The sequence below is a fragment of the Monodon monoceros genome, unplaced genomic scaffold (genome assembly GCF_005190385.1).
Source record: "Monodon monoceros isolate NGI ecotype Baffin Bay Population unplaced genomic scaffold, NGI_Narwhal_1 Super_Scaffold_18, whole genome shotgun sequence".
Lineage (NCBI taxonomy): Eukaryota > Metazoa > Chordata > Mammalia > Artiodactyla > Monodontidae > Monodon > Monodon monoceros.
This window is the reverse complement of record NW_021703774.1, coordinates 57,031,874-57,054,477: the sequence shown is the minus strand read 5'-3', so window position 1 is coordinate 57,054,477 and position 22,604 is coordinate 57,031,874.

The following is a 22,604-nucleotide window of genomic DNA, read 5'->3' as shown; positions in this document are numbered from 1 at the left end:
GAGCAAACAACTATTCTTTGGGCATAGGTGACTCTCTTAAGGTCTGGGGTAGTTACCTGACCTAACCTTACCTCATCCTTAGGTTTTTTGGTACACCTTGAGATGGCTCTACTTTTCAAGGGTGATGAGAGGAGAAAGAAGGGAAAAGAGATAGAGGGAGAAGGAGAGAGAGAGAGACCATTGATCCCTAAAGCTGCCTCTGTTTTCCATTTTTAATCATTTCCTAGTGCCAACTATAGTAACTATATACCTCACAGTAAACCCTCTTCCTAAAGGTGGCTCAGGTGTTCCTTGTAAACAACACCACAACAAAACAGAAAGCCTGATCTATTATAATCAGGAAAAAATGTTAAATAATATTTCAAATACATCTGTAGCAGAATAATAACATTTTACACTTTTTCAATTATAAAAAGATACTTAGACACACTTTATATTCTTGTCATCTTGATGAGCAAAGTGCACTTTTCTCAGAGAGATTAAAATCATTTGCTCTGCTTCTCTGTTTTTATAATTCTGGGCAAGTGGCAACATTGTTTTACTTGAAATTTGGATAAGATTTTCCTCCTACATGCAAGTTTTAATCTTAGAAAAGTTTACTCTGTATTCCTCCTTCAGTGCAGTTTTCCTTATTTTTAGCCCTTATTCATCCATGTGTCTTTCTGAGAGTGGGATTTTAGTAATGTTATTGATCTCCAATTCATTGTGCTTTTGAAACTCTGGGAATCCACCTGTACTATAAGCTGGAAATTATATATTAGAAGAAACAGTTACTGAGGAGATGAATGGATGAATGGATGGATCAATGAATGGATGGATGGACAGATGGAAGAGATCTCAATAACAATCAAGTATGTTTTTTTATATCTATGATGTGCTTAGCACTGTGCCAGCCTCTGGGAAGCAATGAGGGTAAGTATCATGATTCCCTTTCTCAGGGAGCTTAAAATAATGTTATGTTGGACTACAAGATATCAGGTTAAGAGCCTCCCTAGGAGAAATCTATTGTTTTGAATGGCTCACTCCCTGAAGGCAGGCAAGATCATGCTAAGAAATGTGAAGCTCTGGAAAACTTCGTTTTGCAGGACCCCTACTCACATCAACAATTTGAGTCACCCCAAATCAGTGTCAAACCCATCTGAAGCCCAATCTCATGTGGTTCTGCCAAAGAAATTCCACACCAGTCAGTGGGAGTGATCAACTTGCCAGGTCAGCCTCTTGAGGTCCTGAGATGACCCCATAGGTAGCAGTGTTAGAGCTTCTAGAGGCATCTGATGGACCCTCACAGATGGGATAAAGGGTTGACTGAGGTCCATGTGGATCTCTGTCTTGGCAATGAAAGCCTTGTCTGGATGGCACTGTGGGCTTCACCTTCTCCTAGGCGCTGGAAGGGGACTAGAAAATGTTGAGGAAGACAATCCAAAGGCCTGGGGTCCATAAGACGTGCAGTTAAGGGCAGAAGTCCTTGATGGTCAGGTCTAATGGTGATAGTAAAAGTAGTCATTTCTCTTTTCTTTCAAGTGCTCTTCCCCTGGACTCACTTTGTCCCATATACTAGATACCCACAGTATTTAAGGCACTAATAAATAATGACCTTGGTAATGGAAAATTCCACTTCCCTACTTGGAGTCTGACATGCCATCATTAAATTTCCAAACAGCTCACCATTAATGACAGAAGTCTGAGCACATACTTCTTAAGTGTATCTTCCAAAGCTCCAAACAAATTAAGGGAAAGAGATATGAGGTCTTGCTCCTATATTTAGATCAGGTTACTCTAATATTATATTTTTCTCTGTTGCTTAATTATTTGATTCCGTGGGCCATGAAGCTAATGAGCTAGATGGCTTTCTTCTTTAAACCAAGAGCCTTCAACCTAATTAAGATCACTTAGCTATTACCACCTGAACAGTACATAAATTCCAGCCAAGTAGTAAAGATCATAGGCAGGAGTTAAAGCTGTTTGGGTAACTGAGGACTTTTGTCCCAGAGGACAAAAGTGGGACATGGAAAAAAGTGTGGAGTCCAGTGCATCCCTTGTCCCAGACACAGAGACATAAGTCTGAGCTCTATGGGAAGAAGAAGCACTAACAAAACTGAAATGGAAAATTTCCTGAGACATTCAGTGACATGGGGCAGTTCAAGCAGTGTAGCTTTAGAGCACAGGAGTGAAATGCAGTATATATTCCTTTAAAGGACCATTCTCCTCTTTTGGTGGGGAATAGAGCATGGCTTTTTCACAGAGATGATCCAAGAGCTGCAATTCCATTTTGAGACTTGGCTGCTTTGGAGGCACTGGGAGATGGTACCCTCAGCACTGGGACCAGTGTCCTTATAGTGAACACTGGCAGAGACGACAGTGGTCAGTCTTCAAAGAGTTTTGAGCACATCAGCTGTATATAAGTGGGTTCTAGAGCAGAAGAACACAGCAGGTACAACTGCTACTGTGGCCAAACAGACATCAAAACTTTTCTTTATACACTGAGTTGCTATGGGATTTAATGTAGATCAAACTTCTTCCTTCACTTCCCAGAAAAATATTTCTTAGAAAAATGGAAAGAACTTGGGATTTAGACATAGACCTGAATTCAAATCCTTTCCCTTTCAATTGTGAGTTATGCCTCTTTGAACAGGTCATTTGATCCTTTGGAGACTCAGAATTGGTCATTTGATCCTCAGTGGAAATATTGACTTTGTAGAGGCAGCATGAAGATTAACTGCACCTTGTAAGTCTGCTACCACTTTTGTGTTACTAGTCACATGGTTAGTCTTTTCTGAGGCCCTACAGTTATCACTGTGTTCTTCTACGGGTATATGTATCCTGGTTCTTAAAAAATGTGGGCTTCTTTGCTGGATCCTTCCCCTGGCTGCCAGCTATTGTGGTGAGTAATTATGTGCAAATGAGTGTTCTCCACCAAAAGCTGTAAGAGGCAGAAAACTCATTTCTTCAGTGCCCTTGAAAAGCACAAGACACTAATGCATGTCTGTGTGCCAGCAGTTTAGAAATGAAAATTTCCACATTCCTTGTGCCTGGTCTCATTAATTCTCCCCACCCCATTGGTGTTAAGGTTTTATAAATAAGCAAGACAGGATTGATTTGTTCCATTTCAGCAAACTGTAAAAGAAAACAGTCAAGAAATCACTCCCATCATCATTTCCGCTCCCCGCCCCCCATCACATTACTCCTTAAAACTGGGCAAAAGCCTGTATAGCCTTTCCCAATTAGGTGAAAGATGGTTTCATTTCAGTAATCTTTAGGGAAGTCATTTCTGGTTTGTGCAAACATGCCAAAATAATGCAGCAGAGGTCAGTTTGATTTCTCACTGGCTAAAGGGAGATTCAAGATGCAGGAAGACCTGACCGCCAGTATTATTAGTATTTATGATGTTCGGTCAGACCTACGTGATGTAGCCTAGAGGAATGGAAGGAACATTGAGGGGAGAATTGGAACACCCCTTAAAGATGCCTGATACTGGGGTTTGCAAACCTTTTCAGCAAAACCCTGGAGATTCCAGGCAAGGGTTGCCTTTTGGATATACACAGGGAAAGGGGCAAGAATCTTCAGCCAGAGCCGACCTATTTTTGTAGATTCTACATATAGGCTTCCACATATGATCAGTTTCTCATCAGTATAATCTAAACACCCTTATGTTGTTTGAATTCTCTCTACAGCTTCCCAGCTGTTCATCCTCTTGCCGATGCCTAAACAGCTCCAGTGACAGGGTTCCCAAGGCGGCCATCTTTAGACAGATGTTGTTCCCTAAATTCCCTCCTAGCTCTATTAATCTCTACCAGAGTATGAATGTAAACAGGAAAGACAATGGTGCGAAGACATAGACTGAGCTTTCATTTGTCTAACTTGACTCATCAATCCAAAACATCCTATGCAGTTACTTTTCTGTCTATAACAAATGAGGGTAAAAAACAATCTCAAATTTAATTTGTTTTAATATATTTTTTAAACATGTGAAACTACACCCCCCTCTTTGACACAGGGTGTTGCTTTTTCTCTTCAATAGGGAAAACATTCACATCAGGATTGATTTAAATTTTTTCCCCTTTTAAATCATAAACAGTCCCGGTACAAGAAACAGTAGCTGTTATTGATTAAAAGTTCATTTGCCTTGCCTGGGCTGATGATTGATACTTGGAGGGCAGGAGGGGTGTTGGATTTTGGCTGGGAAATTGGAAGTGGGAAAATTTTGTCACATTACCTGTTCTTTAGAAGAGTGTTAGGGTTGGAGGAAATTTAGGTTTGGGGAGAGAGCTTTTTTTTCTCTGTAAATTTTGGTAGATGTTGGTCCAACTTTTTGTTTTGTTTTGTTTCTTACTCTGCTGGTTTCACCAGCTTTTAAGTACTCATAGTGCACGTGAGCTGGTGAGAGGCCCTCTAAATGGGTTTTTAATGGTCTGTTGAATAAAGCAGCTACCAGTTCAGGAAATGCATGCATTTTATAGGTGCATATTTTCAAAGCTTCTATTTGTGAATGCTAGTTGAGAGGTGCCTTTGTATATGTTCTTCACAGACCCAGTACAGCAATAAAGACTGCCTCCGGAAGCATTAAAAAACAAGAAATAAATTTCCTTGTCCCATTTATACTTCTAATTTCAAGAATAATAATTTTTGTGGGTAAAAGAAGTATCTTTCCTTTAGGAAAGTTATCTGAGCCCATTGGAAAATTATAATTTCACAAGAGTGTGGCAATCAGATTCATTGAATGCATTTGTCAGTGATATTTGTAATCAAGGCAAGGGATTTTAAAGAAGGTAAGATGTGATTAGCAGTTACAACAGAATTCTTAGTCTTCAGTTTTCTAATTTTTATGTGTTGTGAACATTATCTCCCTTTTAGTTTTTAACTGTAGCAAACATCTACCATACACTAGAGATCCTTGAACTTGTCAGTTTGTACAACATCTGGAAATAATAGTGATCTTTGTACAACACCATTTAATATTGACATATTAAATTTAAAATAACAGAATATATAATATGACACCAAGTTTTATTAGATAGTAATAAAAGCAACAAGGAGCAGCACTGAATATTTGAGGGAAAAATGTGGTGAGAAACCTTGGAATTGAAAGATATTCCATTAAGTGTATTTTTCTGAAAAATTGGAAAGACTGCTATTATTCATATTTAATGGCACAGTACCTTGGCTAAAATTGTGGAAGAATGGTGTTTCATGGAAGCCTAGTCTTAGAACCAGTATCATAAATAAAGATGAATGGAGATTCTGAGTTTCTAGAGAGTTTGTGTATCATAAGTCAGAATTTTTCAGTTGATTTAAAGTCCTCAGGATGGTCTAAGCCTGAAAACAAAGGGAAAAAACAAAGAAGTGCTGATAAATTTGACGACCAAGAAATGTGAAATTTCAGTTTGTTGTATGAAATACCAGAAGAAAAATTAAAAGGCAAAAAACGAGCTGAAAAAAAGATTTGCAACATATATTATAATGTATTACAGTATTTAAAATAATAAGTTTGTACAGTTAAATAAGCCAACAACCAACACTAGGGTAGAAAATAATGGGCAAAAGAAAATGATAAGTAACTTACAAAATAAGAAATACATCTAGCCAATGTGCATAGCAAGATTATTCAACATTATTGCTAACCAAAGAAATGTATATTAAAATGATGAAATAACATTTATTTCCATCAATCTGTGGGTTTAGGGAGGTGGACACAGTTAAACACTACTATGTATGTTAGTATAACTTTTGGAAAAATAATTTGGGAACATACATCAAAAGCCTTAAAATTTTTTATACACTTAGTCTAACAAAAATTCTACTTCCAAACATATGTTGCTATCCTTCATTTTTTCCCTTATGTAAACTCTTTTGTATGGCAGCCTTTGTATCACTATTTAAAATGAAAAGTTGGAAACAGTCTCATTGTCTAATTCTAAAGGACAGGTTCAGTAAGTTATGACACAACACACAATATCATCCTACAAGGTCTTTAATTATTGTGTTATATATGTTTCCTTATGGACATCAATAGGTACTCATAATATCAAATGAAAAAAAGCAAGTTTCAAAGATGTATTATGTTATGATCTTACTTCTGTTAAATTATATATGCAGAGAGAAGGGCTGGAAGTTCACATATCAAGGCGTCTATTATCGTTACATATATGTGGGTGGAATTATGTGTGTTCATTTTTTTTGTTTTCTATCCTACGCATATTTTTTCTGTAATGATTATGTGTGTCAGGTTGAGAGAAAAAAACCAAAATCTATTTTTAAGTTTCCATCCTGCAGAAGCTATCTAAGGAGACCAAATAACATATCTAGCCTAAGACATGTTATTACCTCCAACAATAATTTTTTTCCTCTAAAAATAATCTCTCTTACATATTCTTCCTCTCTAGAATGCTTTTCACCCATTTTATTCATGGGTCATCTCAGCCAGTGATGACTTTCGCATTTCTCCAAGGGATCATATAGTTTGTTTCTATGCAATAAGCTCTCCTAATCACCAGTAATGAAATCAAACCACTCTAAATTAAGATCTTTGGAAGGGAAAAGCCAAGTCAATGAATAGCTTTGTATGATTTAAATGAATCCCTGAAGAAATAAATCAGACTCTTGGCTGTCATCTTATTCCCAGCCTCTGGAATAAGAATGTTAAGTCAGCCAACTTAATGCTTAGGAAAACCAAAAAAGAAAATAAAATGTTTAGGAAAACCAGAAAAGAAAAGAAAACAAAACTTTCAATCCTAGTGTCCGTAACACAATGATAAAGATACTCACTGATCGCACTTTTTGAGTGTCTATGTAAAAGAGGTTAGTGTGACCTAAATATGTTTAAAATGAACAACAGGAACAAACTTGGAGGGAACAACGCAGAAATAACATGTAGATTTTGGAATTGGCAAGACCTCAGGGGTTCACAGCTCAGTCCTGCATCTTACAAACTGTGAGAATGTAGAGAAGGCACTTAATCCTTCTGAGGGGAGATTACACCAAAGTAAAGGTGTTATAAATACTAAAATCATATTAAATATATCGTGCACCAGACAATTAATAAATATCAACTTTCTTTATTCCTGGGAGAATAAAGAGTTAGAAGGCAGAGGAGGAGAAAGCAGGAATTCTCCTCACCTCCAACCCTCATGTTCAGAATTTCAGGCACAGCCTTAGCAGTATGGTGGGGGCAACATACATGTGTTTGGAGGGAAGAAAACAGATAACGACTGGAAGCAAAGAGTATTTTAAAATAATTTTAACATCCATCTGAGAATAAGAACAAAGAAAAATCCATGGTCATAAAGAGCAGTAGCAACGAAGATACCATAAAGGCCAAGGAAGCTTTGGGCCTGGAGCACATAGATCATTATTTTTGAGAATCAGCTGTTTCTGTCCCTGCCCTGCCTCCTCCTGGATCATTGTGAGGAAATTAGCTATGCCACTTAATAGTTTTGCTGTTGTCAAATGAGAAAAAAATGCCTTCCTCTTTTTACCTGGTAGAATGCTACAACAAAATATGATGATTTTTAAAAATGCTTTGAAATGGTTCTGAAGAACCTAGGGGCAGTTCAGGAATAAAGATGCAGACGTAGAGGATGGACTTGAAGACACAGGGAGGGGGAAGGGTAAGCTGGGACAAAGTGAGAGAGTGTCATGGACTTACATATACTACCAAATGTAAAATAGATAGCTAGTGGGAAGCAGCCGCATAGCACAGGGAGATCAGCTCGGTGCTTTGTGACTGCCTGGAGGGGTGGGATAGGGAGGGTGGGAGGGAGGGAGATGCAAGAGGGAGGAGATATGGGGATATATGTATATGTATAACTGATTCACTTTGTTATACAGCAGAAACTAACACACCATTGTAAAGCAATTATACTCCAATAAAGATGTTAAAAAAATAAAATAAAAATGCTTTGAGCTCTAGAGAAGATAACCCTTACACCCAAAGTATTGGAGTTGTCATTTGCCGTGTAGTTGAAGGTATGAGCTTCATCTTGGAACTCTGAAGCTAGAAAATTCCATCTCACTTCCAGTTTAAATGGTTTGGAGGAGATTTGAAATTTTAGGAACTCTTGAGGTGTGGTGAATGGGAAGGAAGTCTGATTTAAAAAACAAAAAAAAACAGTTTGTGAAGTGCCTGGTGGGGAATGGGACTGGCGGTCAGGAAAATGGGAATGGACGTGTGGTATGTACCTCGTACTGAGTGTGGTTTGAGAGAGTTGGTGTGAATTAGGAAGATCACGAATGTGAAATACATCTACCACAAGGTCTGGTATTGTGGGTTTGAGTTTGAAATACTGAAGTGTTTCTTTAGGATCAAAGCTTTGGCAGGAGGAGATGGGCATGGGGACAGTTTCCAATCTGGCCAGAAGCAAAAACTCCACATTCTCCTCAGGAGACATGTAGTCTGAGAAAATGCTTTTGGTTGCTCAGAGTGTACATGTTCACATTTATTTTGCAGTACTTTTTGAAATTTCTTAAGCAAAAATGCCTCTACTCCAAAACAGGGCAATCGTGATAGCTGTTCATTCTCTGTCTCATTATCTCTGTCTCTGTCCTTGTCTGTCTGTCTCTTAAACACACACACACATACACACACACACACACACACACACACACTCACACACACACACACACATTAACCCACATTTACTCAATGCCTTGTTGCTGCTACCTTTGGGGGCACACAGTGAATTGGAAAGAATCCTTCTGAGGTCCATTGGGAAGTCCCTGCCTGAACTCTCTGGAGGAAAGAAAGAGACATTCCCCAGTGAATCTTGGCATCATTCTTCTACATAAGTATGGTTAGTTTATTTTGAAGTCAAAATGGCAAGTGAAGCATGAAGGGCGCTTCCAGTATTTAGAGAAGGAGGAGGGGACCTGGACAGACATAGGACACTCTAAGCCAAGAGCTTCACTGTTTCTCAGGGCAAAGATAGTGCTGCCACTCAGCTGCATCGCTGGCGGAACAACCAATTGGGAGGGACAGTCCTGAGCATTCAGGCCAGATGTTCATGGCATCTTGCACCATCCCAGGAAATTAATTTCGGGATAAAGGCAAAGCAGATGACTGGCAAAGGCTCTTGTGATGGATATTGAAAACGTCAGGGAACAAAAGACATAGGAAATAAGAGTTCCCTCTGGATGCAGCTCTCCCAAGGGTAAGGCAACATCACATTCCCCGCCACAAACCTACCATTCAGCCCGAGAGAGTGAAATCCAGAAGAGAATTTGGTCCCATTTCCTCTATATGTCCTGAAGTGGAAGTGGGGAAGGATTACTCCCCATTCCCAAGATCCCAGCCTACCTTTTCTCCCTCCAAAAGGAGGACTTTAGGTGGAGCAAAGTCTCTTTCCCTAACAAACGCAACAGATGGCCAAATTCCTTGAGGCAGGGATTAAAGGTGATTTATATTTGTATTCTTACTTCCCAATGAGACTCCCATATAGTAGGTGCTTGATAAGCATTTGTTGGTTGAATGCACAAACTGCGTAAATTGCGTGTGTGTTTGGGTGGTTCGGATGGGGTGGGGATTTTAGAGCACCTCCTCTGGGTCACGGTGTCAAGCATGGGACTATACTCTTTATATGAGCTATCTCACTCACTCCTTCCACCAGTCCTACAAGGGAGGTCACCAGAACTTCTCGAAAAATGGAGGCACATGGAGATTAATTTGAGTAATTGGGAGTTGGTATTCGAATCGAGATCTGTCCACCCCAAAGCATGTACTCACCAGGATGATGGAGACTCGCTGATTGTAGTCTCTCAGTCAATGATCGAGGCAGTGCCACGCGTACGAGGTGTGAAGCTGGGCAATCCCTTTATTATACCATTTTAGGGAAGAAGCTCCGAAACTCAAATTGTTTCCTCCTGCTAGCTGATAGACCAAGTCCATTCTGAGTTCCTTTCTGAAGGAACCTCTGGGACTGATGTAATGTAATGTAATGTAATGTTACTCTGGGAGTAATGTAAAGATTACTGAAATTGAATCTTTGGATGTATTTCCAGCATTTCCTGTAACTGGATATGATGCTCTGTGAATCAGGTTGCCTTTCTGAGCTTCAGTTTCTTCAACTGTCAAACAGGAATGTGTAACGTTGCTTCTGCTTTCACCACAGAGAGATCTTGACTCAATGATTAAATTAGATGAACTTCATGAAAGAATTTGAAATCTGCTAGATTGTTAAGGTCAGACACTGTCTTTTATCTTTACAAGCCCCCAAACATCTGGGAAAGGGCTCAATAAATTTGTGAAATGGAGGAAGTAGTGTAACTCCATATTTAACACAAGATTCCCATTTTTCTAGGTTCAGTTTAGACAACTGTTCCCACAATCAGTGGCCTCTCCCTTTCCAGTGGCCCGGGGAGGTGAGTGGTAATTTAGAAGGCATGGGTTTCCTGGTATAACTAAGGAGAGGTTTGAGATGTGTGCCTTTGAGATGTATGGAGGGATCCAACTTCAGGAAAACACCTAGAACCCAAGGCTGACATGGAAGTAGCAGGGCTGCTCACCTTCAAGGGCACAAATATGCTGGACAATGAACATATCGATGATGATCAATGTTGAGCAATGACACAAAGGTACTCTGAACGTTCTGGATTGCTTAAGGTTCTCATAGTTCTTGAATGATACAGAGAGGTGGGAGTTTCATTTCTTGCTACCCCCTACTAACATTGCAAATCCCTGGATTTTAATTTTCCACCATCCTGATTGGAACAGATTAAATTGGCTTTAGAGGAACAAATGTATGTGCCATTTATTGCATACTGGTATTGTGAACTAAACTTCATACTTGTTAGAAAAGCAATATATAGCTTATTTTTTATTTTTATTTATTTTTTTAACATCTTTATTGGAGTATAATTGCTCTACAATGGTGTGTTAGTTTCTGCTTTATAACAAAGTGAATCAGCCATACATATACATACATCCCCATATCTCCTCCCTCTTGCGTCTCCCTCGCACCCTCCCTACCCCACCCCTCTAGGTGGACACAAAGCACTTAGCTAATCTCCCTGTGCTATGCGGCTGCTTCCCACTAGCTATCTATTTTACATTTGGTAGTGTACATATGTCCATGCCACTCTCTCACTTTGTCACAGCTTACCCTTCCCCCTCCCCATGTCCTCAAGTCCATTCTCTACGTCTGCGTCTTTATTCCTGTCCTGCCCCTAGGTTCTTCAGAACCTTTTTTTTTTTTTTTAGAGTCCATATATATGGGTTAGCATATGGTATTTGTTTTTCTCTTTCTGACTTACTTCACTCTGTATAACAGACTCTAGGTCCATCCACCTCACTACAAATAACTCAATTTCATTTCTTTTTATGGCTGAGTAATATTCCATTGTATATATGTGCCACATCTTCTTTATCCATTCATCTGTTGATGGACACTTAGGTTACTTCCATGTCCTGGCTGTTGTAAATAGAGCTGCAATGAACATTGTGGTACATGTGGTACATGACTCTTTTTGAATTATGGTTTTCTCAGGGAATGTGCCCAGTAGCGGGATTGCTGGGTCATATGGTAGTTCTATTTTTAGTTTTTTAAGGAACCTCCATACTGTTCTCCATAATGGCTGTATCAATTTACATTCCCACCAACAGTGGAAGAGGGTGCCCTTTTCTCCACACCCTCTTTAGCATTTATTTTTTGTAGATTTTTTGATCATGGCCATTGTGACTGGTGTGTGGTGATATCTCATTGTAGTTTTGATTTGCATTTCTCTAATGATTAGTGATGTTGAGCATTCTTTCATGTGTTTGTTGGCTATCTGTATATCATCTTTGGAGAAATGTCTGTTTAGGTCTTCTGCCCATTTTTGGATTGGGCTGTTTGTTTTTATGATATTGAGCTGCATGAGCTGCTTGTAAATTTTGGAGATTAATCCTTTGTCAGTTGCTTTGTTTGCAAATGTTTTCTCCCATTCTGAGGGTTGTCTTTTCGTCTTGTTTATGGTTTCCTTTGTTGTGCAAAAGCTTTTAAGTTTCATTAGGTCCCATTTGTTTATATTTGTTTTTATTTCCATTTCTCTAGGAGGTGGGTCAAAGGGATCTTGCTGTGATTTATGTCGTACAGTGTTCTGCTAATGTTTTCCTCTAAGAGTTTTCTAGTATCTGGCCTTACATTTAGGTCTTGAAACCATTTTGAGTTTATTTTTGTGTATGGTGTTAGAGTGTTCTAATTTCATTCTTTTACATGTAGCTGTCCATTTTTCCCAGCACCACTTATTGAAGAGGCTGTCTTTTCTCCATTGTATATTCTTGCCTCATTTATCAAAGATAAGGTGATCATACGTGCGTGGGGTTATCTCTGGGCTTTCTATCCTGTTCCATTGACCTATATTTCTGTTTTTGTGCCAGTACCGTACTGTCTTGATTACTGTAGCTTTGTAGTATAGTCTGAAGTCTGGGAGCCTGATTTCTCTAGCTCCATTTTTCTTTATCAAGATTGTAGAAAAGCAATATATAACTTTTGACCTAGGAAAAGTTTATATAGCTCACATGAAATATGTGTAAGTGATTTGGCAACACATGAAGAAGCTTCCTAATTAATAAATGTGGCTATATGAAGCCCTTTGGGAAGCTCTGGTAGTAACCACTCCCAATATATCACTCAGGAACTTCTTTAATTCTATTTATATTCACATTATTGTTTACTCTTTACCAAGTGCTTTATGCATATTAATTAACCTGAGCCACACAATAATCCTACCAGGTGGATGATAGTATTACCATTTGACAGATCGTGGTACATAAGTAACAAAGACGAGATAAGAATCCAGCACTTTTGACTCCATAAACTTCTGTCTTTTAAAAGCTGTGTGTGTTCCCGCAGACTAGCGGTTACTGATTCTGAATGCAAAGTCCATATGACAGGTGTCTTGGCAAACAGGAAATGGATCACAGAGCTTTCTAATAAGTGTGTAATTTTAAAAGGCAGATCAAGAAGACATGATTATAGGGTGGGGAACAGATAGCTGTCATCTCCTGTTAACCACAGCACACAGTGAGGAGAATGCAGAGTCCACTTGGGTGCTGGAAAACAAAAATTTCCTTGCATGTCCAGCACTTAACACTCTCCTCTCCTGCTTAGGGGAAACAAGCACATCACAATAATTGAACAAGCACACTTGAAGTTCTGCTTATCAGCTTCCTTTAAAGAAGTTATAGAGAGAGAAGAAGAAAGAAAAATAATTAGAACAAACAAAACCCAACACTTTGCTTTTTGTTCTCACTGTGTCATCATAGCTGAATCACCAAGTTGCATGCAGATATTAACTCTGAAAGATGCATGGAGATGTGAAGGGAAATAGTTATGATTCTGACAGTTGGTGATACACAACAGCTGGGGTCATGGATTCCACAGCTTTTGTGGGTATATTGTTAGAATGTTTTGTTTGAGGAGAATATAAAATTAACAACTCTCCCTTCAGGACTTGCCTACTCTAAAATACTTTCCAGTAAAATGAAGTAACACATCCATGAAGCCATAAGATTTTCAGTTGGTAGAACTTTGTTTCTCCCATCCGTTCTGCACGCTTTTCTTCTTCTTTCCTTGATTGTTGCCAAAGCATCAGAACCACTCCCCACTTCAGTTCCGAAACTGAGTATGCAGACATACTCAGCCTCGTTTAGATCAGCCCCCACTGGGCTTAGGTATTTTGATTCCAACCACAGATTAACTGACCTCTCATCCTCCCATTTTCCTTCCAGGGATGCCTGTGGTTGAAGCCAAATACTATGCATCTCTAACCACTTAAAACAGAGCTACTGATTAAGACACAGACGGCTATAACAATTGGAGGCAAAGCTCCTGTCCTGAGAGTGACCAGTGCCCTGCACCCTCACAAACAGCCAGTCCAAACACACTGGAGACTAAATGGAGCTTTGGTGGAAGGGTGGTTAACTGTGTGTTGGTTCCCATGGACAAAGTCCATGTTTCCATGTGTCATTTCCAGAATATCCAAAAGGAATTATAGGAGAGGCCAGATGAAAGGCTTGGTATGAGTGATAAATAGGGGCGAGAGAAGCAAAGAGTGGTTGGGTTAGATGAACTCGTCAGAAGGTTACTTGTGGACATTAAAGCTGGGCGTTGTGCCCTACATGACTTGAATATGGGCCATCCTTGCTTGGATCCCTGAAGCAATATCTTCATAGGCCCCACATTAAGATCCAATTACCCACAACAGAGCTTTACTTGATCCATTTTGGTTTCTGTTTTTTTACTGATATTTATTGAGCACCTTCTATATGACAGGCCATACGTGCCAGAAATAAGTAACGAACGAGACAAATTCTCTGCCTTCAACATAGTTTTGAGTCCAGTTGGTGGAAACAGAAAAGTGACCAATAAACAAGGTTACTTTGGGACATAAATAGTGTTATAAACAAAAATAAAAGAATTAAACAGGGAGAGATGCTAGAGAGTGACTGGGATGCAGGAAATCCCCTTTAAATTGGATGTTCAGGAGAGGCCCTCCCATAGTGGAAAGTGGAGGAAATTTTGGCTAAGAGTTTAAAGATGAGACAGAGGCAGCCACAGGAAGATCTGGGGGAGAAGAAGGAGGATCACAGAGAGCATTTGGAGGGAGAAGGAGCACTACCTGAGACAGTTGTAAGGCAGGACCTTAGGACCTGCATGTTTTAAAGGAGGCCATGTGGCTGGAGCATTGAGAAGAGGGTAGAGAGAAGACCAGAGGTGGTTGGGAAAGCCATCAGAAGCCACGTTATGTAGGACAATAGGCCATGGTGAAGAGTTAAAATTTTATTCTAGATGCAATAAGAAGATTTTGAACGATATGGCTACAAAAGACTCATTCTACTTTCTTCATTTCAACTCAGTAGTCCATTCTCCTAAGTTTGCATTTGGCAGTTGGATAGCTACGTTAAGGACATCCACTCCCAATCTTTGGCCAACACTGAATTGAACTCTAAGTATATAGAATTGAACTAAAAGTACATAGGATTGCAAATCATTCACTAATGACTCTTTATATTAAGCTTTTTATGGCAGGAATCAGTTCTCTCATTTGGCATATCCAACATAATAGCTCCTCATAATTTACCATCCTACTTTGGCAGAAAATAGACATTGATTTAAGTGAATGATTTCTGAAGGTAGATTTTTACCTTTGTTGGCTATCCATGATGGGAAGACCATGAAGGATGTCTTGATGAGAAAGGGGCAGGTGATCTCTCTCTTGGTCTACAGTTAAATCCAAATAAACACTTTTATGTAAAAGAAACAAATTGAGATTACAACCCAAACTTTCCCGTATTAATGAACAACTTTGTGGTATGTAAGGCAATGGACCTGCAGCTGAATACTGAGTAAAATCAGAGACTCAAGACTGGAACTTGTTTTCCCCAAAACATACATTGAACAGTTTCCGCTACACAATTTCACCAGAGTATCAGTAATCTGACATTTCCTAGGCATCTGGGTTCATGAATATTCAGATAGATAGAGTGCTGAATACTTTATTGAATGATGACATCTGGCACTCCTAGATTAAGTGATGCTTTCAGTCCTAGCAGAAATAAAATAAGTTACTTCTAAGAATACTGGCATTTATACAGGATTCACTTATTAATGAAAAAATTCAATCTGAGGCCAAGTTTTTTCTAGGTTATAACCTTGTGTAAGATGTTGTGTTAAGGTCTAGAGAAATATGAAGTTTCATATTTACAACATTATACCTGACATTTACCAGTTTTTTAGAGACGTTTTCTTTGTTTTTAAGCCCCAGGTGCTATTCAAATATTAAGTCTGCTTTTGTCTCTGAGAAACTGGATGATCTCATTTGATAAGCTGCAAAAAGCATACTTAAAAAAAATCTGTAACTCTAGGATCTAAGTGTTAAATTGACCCTAAGGAAATTTCTGGAAATGTACAGGACCACAGTGAACCAATTACATCCTAGCTCAGGACTGTTTGGCCAAGGACCCTTAGGGGTTATTAATGTGTGTGAAAATCTTGTACACTTCTTGTCTTTCCATTTCTAAGGCACAAAAGTTACAAGTGTAGATTGTAGGTAAAGCATATTTACATTTCCTAAGCCCTTGTTTTTCAGTCCAAACTATGCATTACTGACAGGTTGTTGGTGCCATAAGGAATCCTTAGACTTTGACATTCCATGCTTTAAAGTGTAGGTTATTGTATATTTCCCTGATATTCATGCCTTATTACTCCTTTAAGAATACAAATTCTCTGCATTGATGCTTCATTTCTTCACTGGCAACCCTCACCTTCATCCTGAATACATGAGCCACATCAGTTCAGGTCTTAATGATCATAGTACCTACTATACATAAGTCTTTTCTCTAAAAATATCAAATTGTCCAGAACTGATAGCTTTCATGGAAAGTTCATTACTTTGTTACTTCTGGCAGGCACATGTGTTTTTCTTTGGCTGGCCAGGCTAGTGGTGTTTCCAGCAGCATGGATAACTGGAGATCCTGCATAGTTCCTTCTCTTAGGCCTGTCAAAGTCTTGTCTGACACAGGTAAACTGGACATGACTATATAAACATACCAGGCTTTCAGTGCTGCCTTGAAATGGTCACACCCTGCCAGAAAGTCTCCCTAGCATGTCAATGGCTGGTTAGAGCTTTCTAGGCCCAGCACAGTGCTTCCCCACAAGATAAGATTTCTGCAAGCAGAACTTTGTCTTCAAGGTTTACGTTTTGCTTAAAACTTAAGCTCCAAAGGTTTCAGGTCAAATTCCATTGCCATTTATTTCCCCTCTCCATTTAGGATTGGACAATCCCCCAGGGTTCCTTTGTGGAACCCTGGGTCCACTACTTTCCAGTTTTGTTTCTGCCCCTTTCACTTCTCAGCCATAAGTGTGTTTATATTGATCCATATTACTGGCTTTTTCTTCCAGAACACTTTTGAATAAAATTGTAAATAGGGGTCCAAGCTGCTTTTTCATTTCACATTCCATGGTATGAGTGAGAGGGAGAGGGACTACCCTACTGCCAGAACACCCTCCATACTCTTGCGTGGAACTGCCCTCAGAGGAGCACTCATTTTCTTTGCACATTCTGCTGAAGCTGATTGACAAAGCATGGGAAATTCAGAAATCTGCCCTGTAAAATGCTCCTGTAGTATGTGTTGCACACACTTCTAATTTCTAACATGTTAAGTAACCAGTTTAAAATATGCTTTTGGGGCTTCTCTGGTGGCGCAGTGGTTGAGAGTCCGCCTGCCGATGCAGGGGACGCGGGTTCGTGCCCCAGTCTGGGAGGATCCCACATGCCGCGGAGCTGCTGGGCCCGTGAGCCATGGCCGCTGAGCCTGCGCGTCCGGAGCCTGTGCTCCGCAGCGGGAAAGGCCACAAGAGTGAGAGATCCGCTTACCGCAAAAAAAAAAAGCCTTTTTTTCCTCTAGACTAAAACCCTCTTAAAGTAATGGTGACTACAGTTTTCACTCAGCACTGTGCCTCTTGCACTTAGTAGACTCTCAATGAGTATTTGATGAGCTGACTATAAAACCATCTTCATAAACTTGTTAGATTTAATTTGGCCTTTTAACATACCCTGATTAATTGATGGTCCTTCTCCTTAAAGTTCTATTTTAGGGTAGTACTCTTTGAATTTTTCAAGCGTGAAACTTTTAAAAATAGGAGGTTGAAGAATTCCATCCACAGCCAAAGTGGCTGAGGTATTTTCAGTCCAAGGTAAAAATCTATATTGCCTCATCTGTAGCCTAAGTATAGATTTATGCTTGACTCTTTAGGATAAATTTGTCTTCCAAAAGCTCACCTAGGTTAACGGAGAAAAGCTTCCATCTATCCTCCCTAAAAATAAAGCCTTTGGGCTTAATGGAACACAAGATGTCTCCCTTGCACGAGATATAATGCAGCTGGGATAGAATTCTCTGATGGGTTTTTATCGAAAAATGCCCTTGTCTCTTTCTCATTCCCTAAAGCACTGGGTGGCTGCCAATATATTCAGAATGTGTAGGCATCTGGTAAAGCTCGGGTTTGATTGCCTTGGTCAGGTTGGATAGAAGTAGACCCAGGCATTGCTCTTCTAAGCACGGGTTCACTATTACTACCTTGAAGTTTATCCACTCTGTAAGTTCAATCACCTTAAAAATTACCCTCTAGTTTTCCATCGCTCACATTACCTTAGCTAGTCAGTTTGTTAGCTACTTGGATTTTGTGTGGAATATTTACTAAATTAAATCACACCAGTGGGCCCTGGGATCCATGAACTATAAATATATTTATAGTTAATCATCTGACTAAATTCCTTCCTGAGAGGAAAACAAAATAGTCAAAAGCCTATCTTGTTGTTTCCAGATTGCAAAAAGGCAAAACTTGCTAGCATTCCATGATTTTCATTTAATAGGGCTCTGTCTGGCCTTGAAAGGGATGAAGAGCTTTAGAGAAAAGTGTTAGTCCCTGGTTATTCAAAAGTGAAGGGTGACTTCAGTAAATTTGGGGGGTTTTGTCAAGACTAAGCATAAACAGAGGTAATTGTGGAGTTAATCAGATTTCAAATCATACAGAAATTTTAAGTCTGCGTTTGTACATACCATGACAATGCTTTGTTAATAAGAGGTTCTTGATCATATCATTTGTTAGTGGAAGTTTCTTCATGGATAAATGGACTGCCCTGTCAGAAAAAGATTTATTTGAACCAGTTTGTTTTTTCACAATAATAGAAAGGTTTAATGTTTTGATATCTTTTATTTGTGGACAACTTTCAAACACTTAAAATGGCCTGTGAACATGTCTAACACTACACCTTTCAACTTAAAAACTCAAAAAATATCTGAGAACTTACTAATGGTAAAAAAGCCCAAGTGAGGGTTTTAGAATAGGTAAATGAGGCATAAAATTATAAAATTGTACAAATATTTTACAAGCAGACCTATCATTACCTAAATACCATCCATCTACAAATGCTTCTTTTTTTAACCAGTTTTTAATTGAATTATAATTAATTTACAATGTTGTATTAGTTTCAGGTGCACAGCAAAGTGATTCCGATATTATATATATTATTTTACATTACAAGATACTGAATATAGTTTCCTGTGCTATATAGTAGGTCCTTGTTTATTTTATATACAGTAGGGTGTATATGTTAATCCCAAACTCCTAGTTTGTTCCTCCCCTCCCCTGCTAACCCCTTTTTGTAACCATAATTTTGTTTTCTATGTCTGTGAGTCTATTTCTGTTCTGTAAATAAGTTCGTTTGTATCATATTTTTTTTAGATTCTACACATAAGTGATATCATATGATATTTGTCTTTGTCTGACTTAATTCACTTAATATGATAATCTCTAGGCCCATCTATGTTGATGCAAATGGCATTATTTTATTCTTTTTTATGACTGAGTAATATTTTGTTGTATATGTGTACCACATTTTCATTATCCATTCATCTGTCGATGGACACCTATGTTGTTTCCATGTCTTGGCTATTGTAAATAGTGCTGATACGAACATCAGGGTGCATGTATCTTTTCGAATTAGAGTTTTCTCCAGATATATGCCCAGGAGTGGGGTTGCTGGATCATATGGTGACTCTGTTTCTGATTTTTAAGAAGTCTCCAGACTGTTCTCCATAGTGGCTGAATCAATTTACATTCCCACCGACAGTGTAGGAGGGTTTCTTTTTCTCCACACCCTCTCCAGCATGTATTATTTGTAAATATTTTAATGATGGCCATTCTGACTGGTGTGAGGTGATACCTCACTGTAGTTTTGATTTGCATTTCTCTAGTAATTAGTGTTATGAGCATCTTTTCATGTGCCTGTTGGCCATCTGTATGTCTTCTTTGGAGGAAGGTCTATTTAGGTCTTCTGCTTTTAGATTGGGCTGTTTGTTTTTTTGATATTAAGCTGTATAAGCTGTTTGATATTTGGAAGCTCCTGAAAGCTTTTGAAAAAAAATAGGACAAGCTTTATGCTGTGGGAACACAAGAGACAAAGTGGGTGATGGTGGTACAGGATGCCAGGTGGAGGTCTGAAAGGTGTATGAGCCTCAGAACTTCCTTTAAACAGAGGCTTTCAGAACAACGGAAACTTATACAGCTTCCTATAGCCTCAATGGCTCCCAGTGAATTCTCACTTTCACAATTGCCTAATACTGATCACGCAGAGCTTGAGAGATGATATAATAGAAGTGATATAATAGAAGGACAAAGGTATCTATCACTTAGCAGTATGTTACATTCTGTCTTTTTAAAATTGCATGGTGTGTTATTCCTGTGTTACCGTGGTCTCATTAATTAAAATATGTAGCTTGTAGGGAGGGATGACATATAATACACTTTTTTTCTTTTTTTTGCTGTACGTGGGCCTCTCACCGCTGTGGCCTCTCCCGCTGCCGAGCAACAGGCTCCGGACGCGCAGGCCCAGCGGCCATGGCCCACGGGCGCAGCCGCTCCGCAGCATGCGGGACCCTCCCGGACCAGGGCACGAACCCAGGCCCCCTGCATCGGCAGGCGGACTCCCAACCACTGCGCCACCAGGGAAGCCCCATATAATACACTTTTAAAGGCAAAAAAGTGAAATATATTATCTCATGTAACAAGATGCTGAAGCAAGGGATTTGAATTCTATCGGTCTGTCTCCCCTCCACCTTTTATTCTCTCCTTCTCTCTGTTTCTTTCTCTGCATGCTGGTCCCATTCTTTTGGGCGAACTATAAGCATGGCTGCTGCTGCAGCCCTCAGGCTCATATCTCAGCTTTGGCACCAGAACAGAACAGAATCAAATAGTAATGTTTGTATTTGTTTGAAAAATGTAACACCATGCTCAATTGTCCCCCTAAGAGTGATTTTATCTTGAAAGGCTTTCGTCCACAGATGAAATGTCAAATGGAAATCTTGAGTATTTTAAAATATATAAGGAAGAGATTTTCTCAGGTAACATTCAAATAAAATATGAATTTAAGGAATAATATAGTAATGAGGCAAATGAAAATCTCATATACCTCAGGTGGGAATGTAAAGTGGCATAACCACTTTGGATAACAGATTTGCAGTTTCCTAAAAAGTTAAACAAACATGTACCATATAATCCAACTTTTCCATTCTTGGGTATTTATCCAAGAGAAATGAAAGCATGTATCCATAGAAGTAGATGTACACCAATACTCATAGAAATGTTATATGTAATAGCTATAAAGTGGGAACCACTAAAACTGGTGACAACCTGAAAGTCCATCAACATGTGAATGGATAAACAAATTGTGGTATATCCATAAAATGGAATACTACTAAGCAATAAAAAGAATAAACTGTTGAAACATAATATAACATAGATGAATCTCAAAATAATTATACTCAGTGAAGGAAGTCAGATAGAAAAGAGTACATATTATATGATTCTACTTATTTAAAGGTATAAAAAGCAGACTAATCTACAGTAACTGAAAGCAGATCAATGTTGCCAGGAGGAACCAGAGTGAAGTGAGGAAGAATAAGAGGGAGATTACCAAGAGATTGTTTATAATAATAAATTACTTGGTACCACGGAAATACTTGGTAGTGTTCGATACGTTCATTATCTTGACTGTAATGATGGCTTCAGAAAATATTTCAAATGATATCTTTTAAATATATACATTTTAATGTAGGTCAATTTAACCAAATAAAACTGTTAAAATTTTTGTGGAATTCAACTAAATTAATGCTTAAGGAAGAAATTATAGTAATAAATATTTACATTAGAAATGAAGAAAGGTCTCAAATCAATAGTCAATGCTTCCATCATAAGAAACTAGAAACAAGCCTGAAATACTTAAGGATAAATTTAACAAAACATGTGTAAGACCTGTACATTGAAAACTACAACATGTGAAGATAAGGTTAAAAGAACCCAAATAAATGGAGAGATATACCATTTTCATGGATCATAAGACTCAATATTAAGTTTTCAATTCTTCCCCAATTGATCTATTGATTCAAATGCAAACCCAGTTAAAATAGTTCTTTTTGTTTTGTTTTGTGGTACGCGGGCCTCTCACTGCTGTGGCCTCTCCCGTTGCGGAGCACAGGCTCCGGATGCGCAGGCTCAGTGGCCATGGCTCACGGGCCTAGCCACTCCACAGCAAGTGGGATCTTCCCGGACTGGGGCACGAACCCGTGTCCCCTGCATCAGCAGGTGGACTCTCAACCACTGCACCACCAGGGAAGCCCCAAAATAGGTTTCTTTTTGTAGAAATTGAAAAATGAATTCTAAAATTTGTATGGAAATTCAAAGGACCTAAAATAGTCACCCTGAAAAAGTTGAAAGTGAAAAATCAAGTTGTAGGACTTATACTACCTGTTTTTAAGCCTGTAGAGTTACAGCAATCAAGATAGTATGATAGTATGGTGTTGGCAAAAGGATAGACATATAGATCAATGGGATAGATTTGAGAGCCCAGAAATAAACCATCACATATTTGCTCAATGTTTTATGACAAAGGTGCCAAGGTATTTCAATGGAGAAAGGATATTTTTATCAACAAATAATGCTGGAATAATAAGATACAATTAAAAAGATAAATCTTGACTCTTACTTTCACCATACAGAAAAATTAACTCAAAATAGATTGTAGACTTAAGTTTAAGTGCTAAAACTAAAACCCCTCTGGAAGAACATATGAGAAAA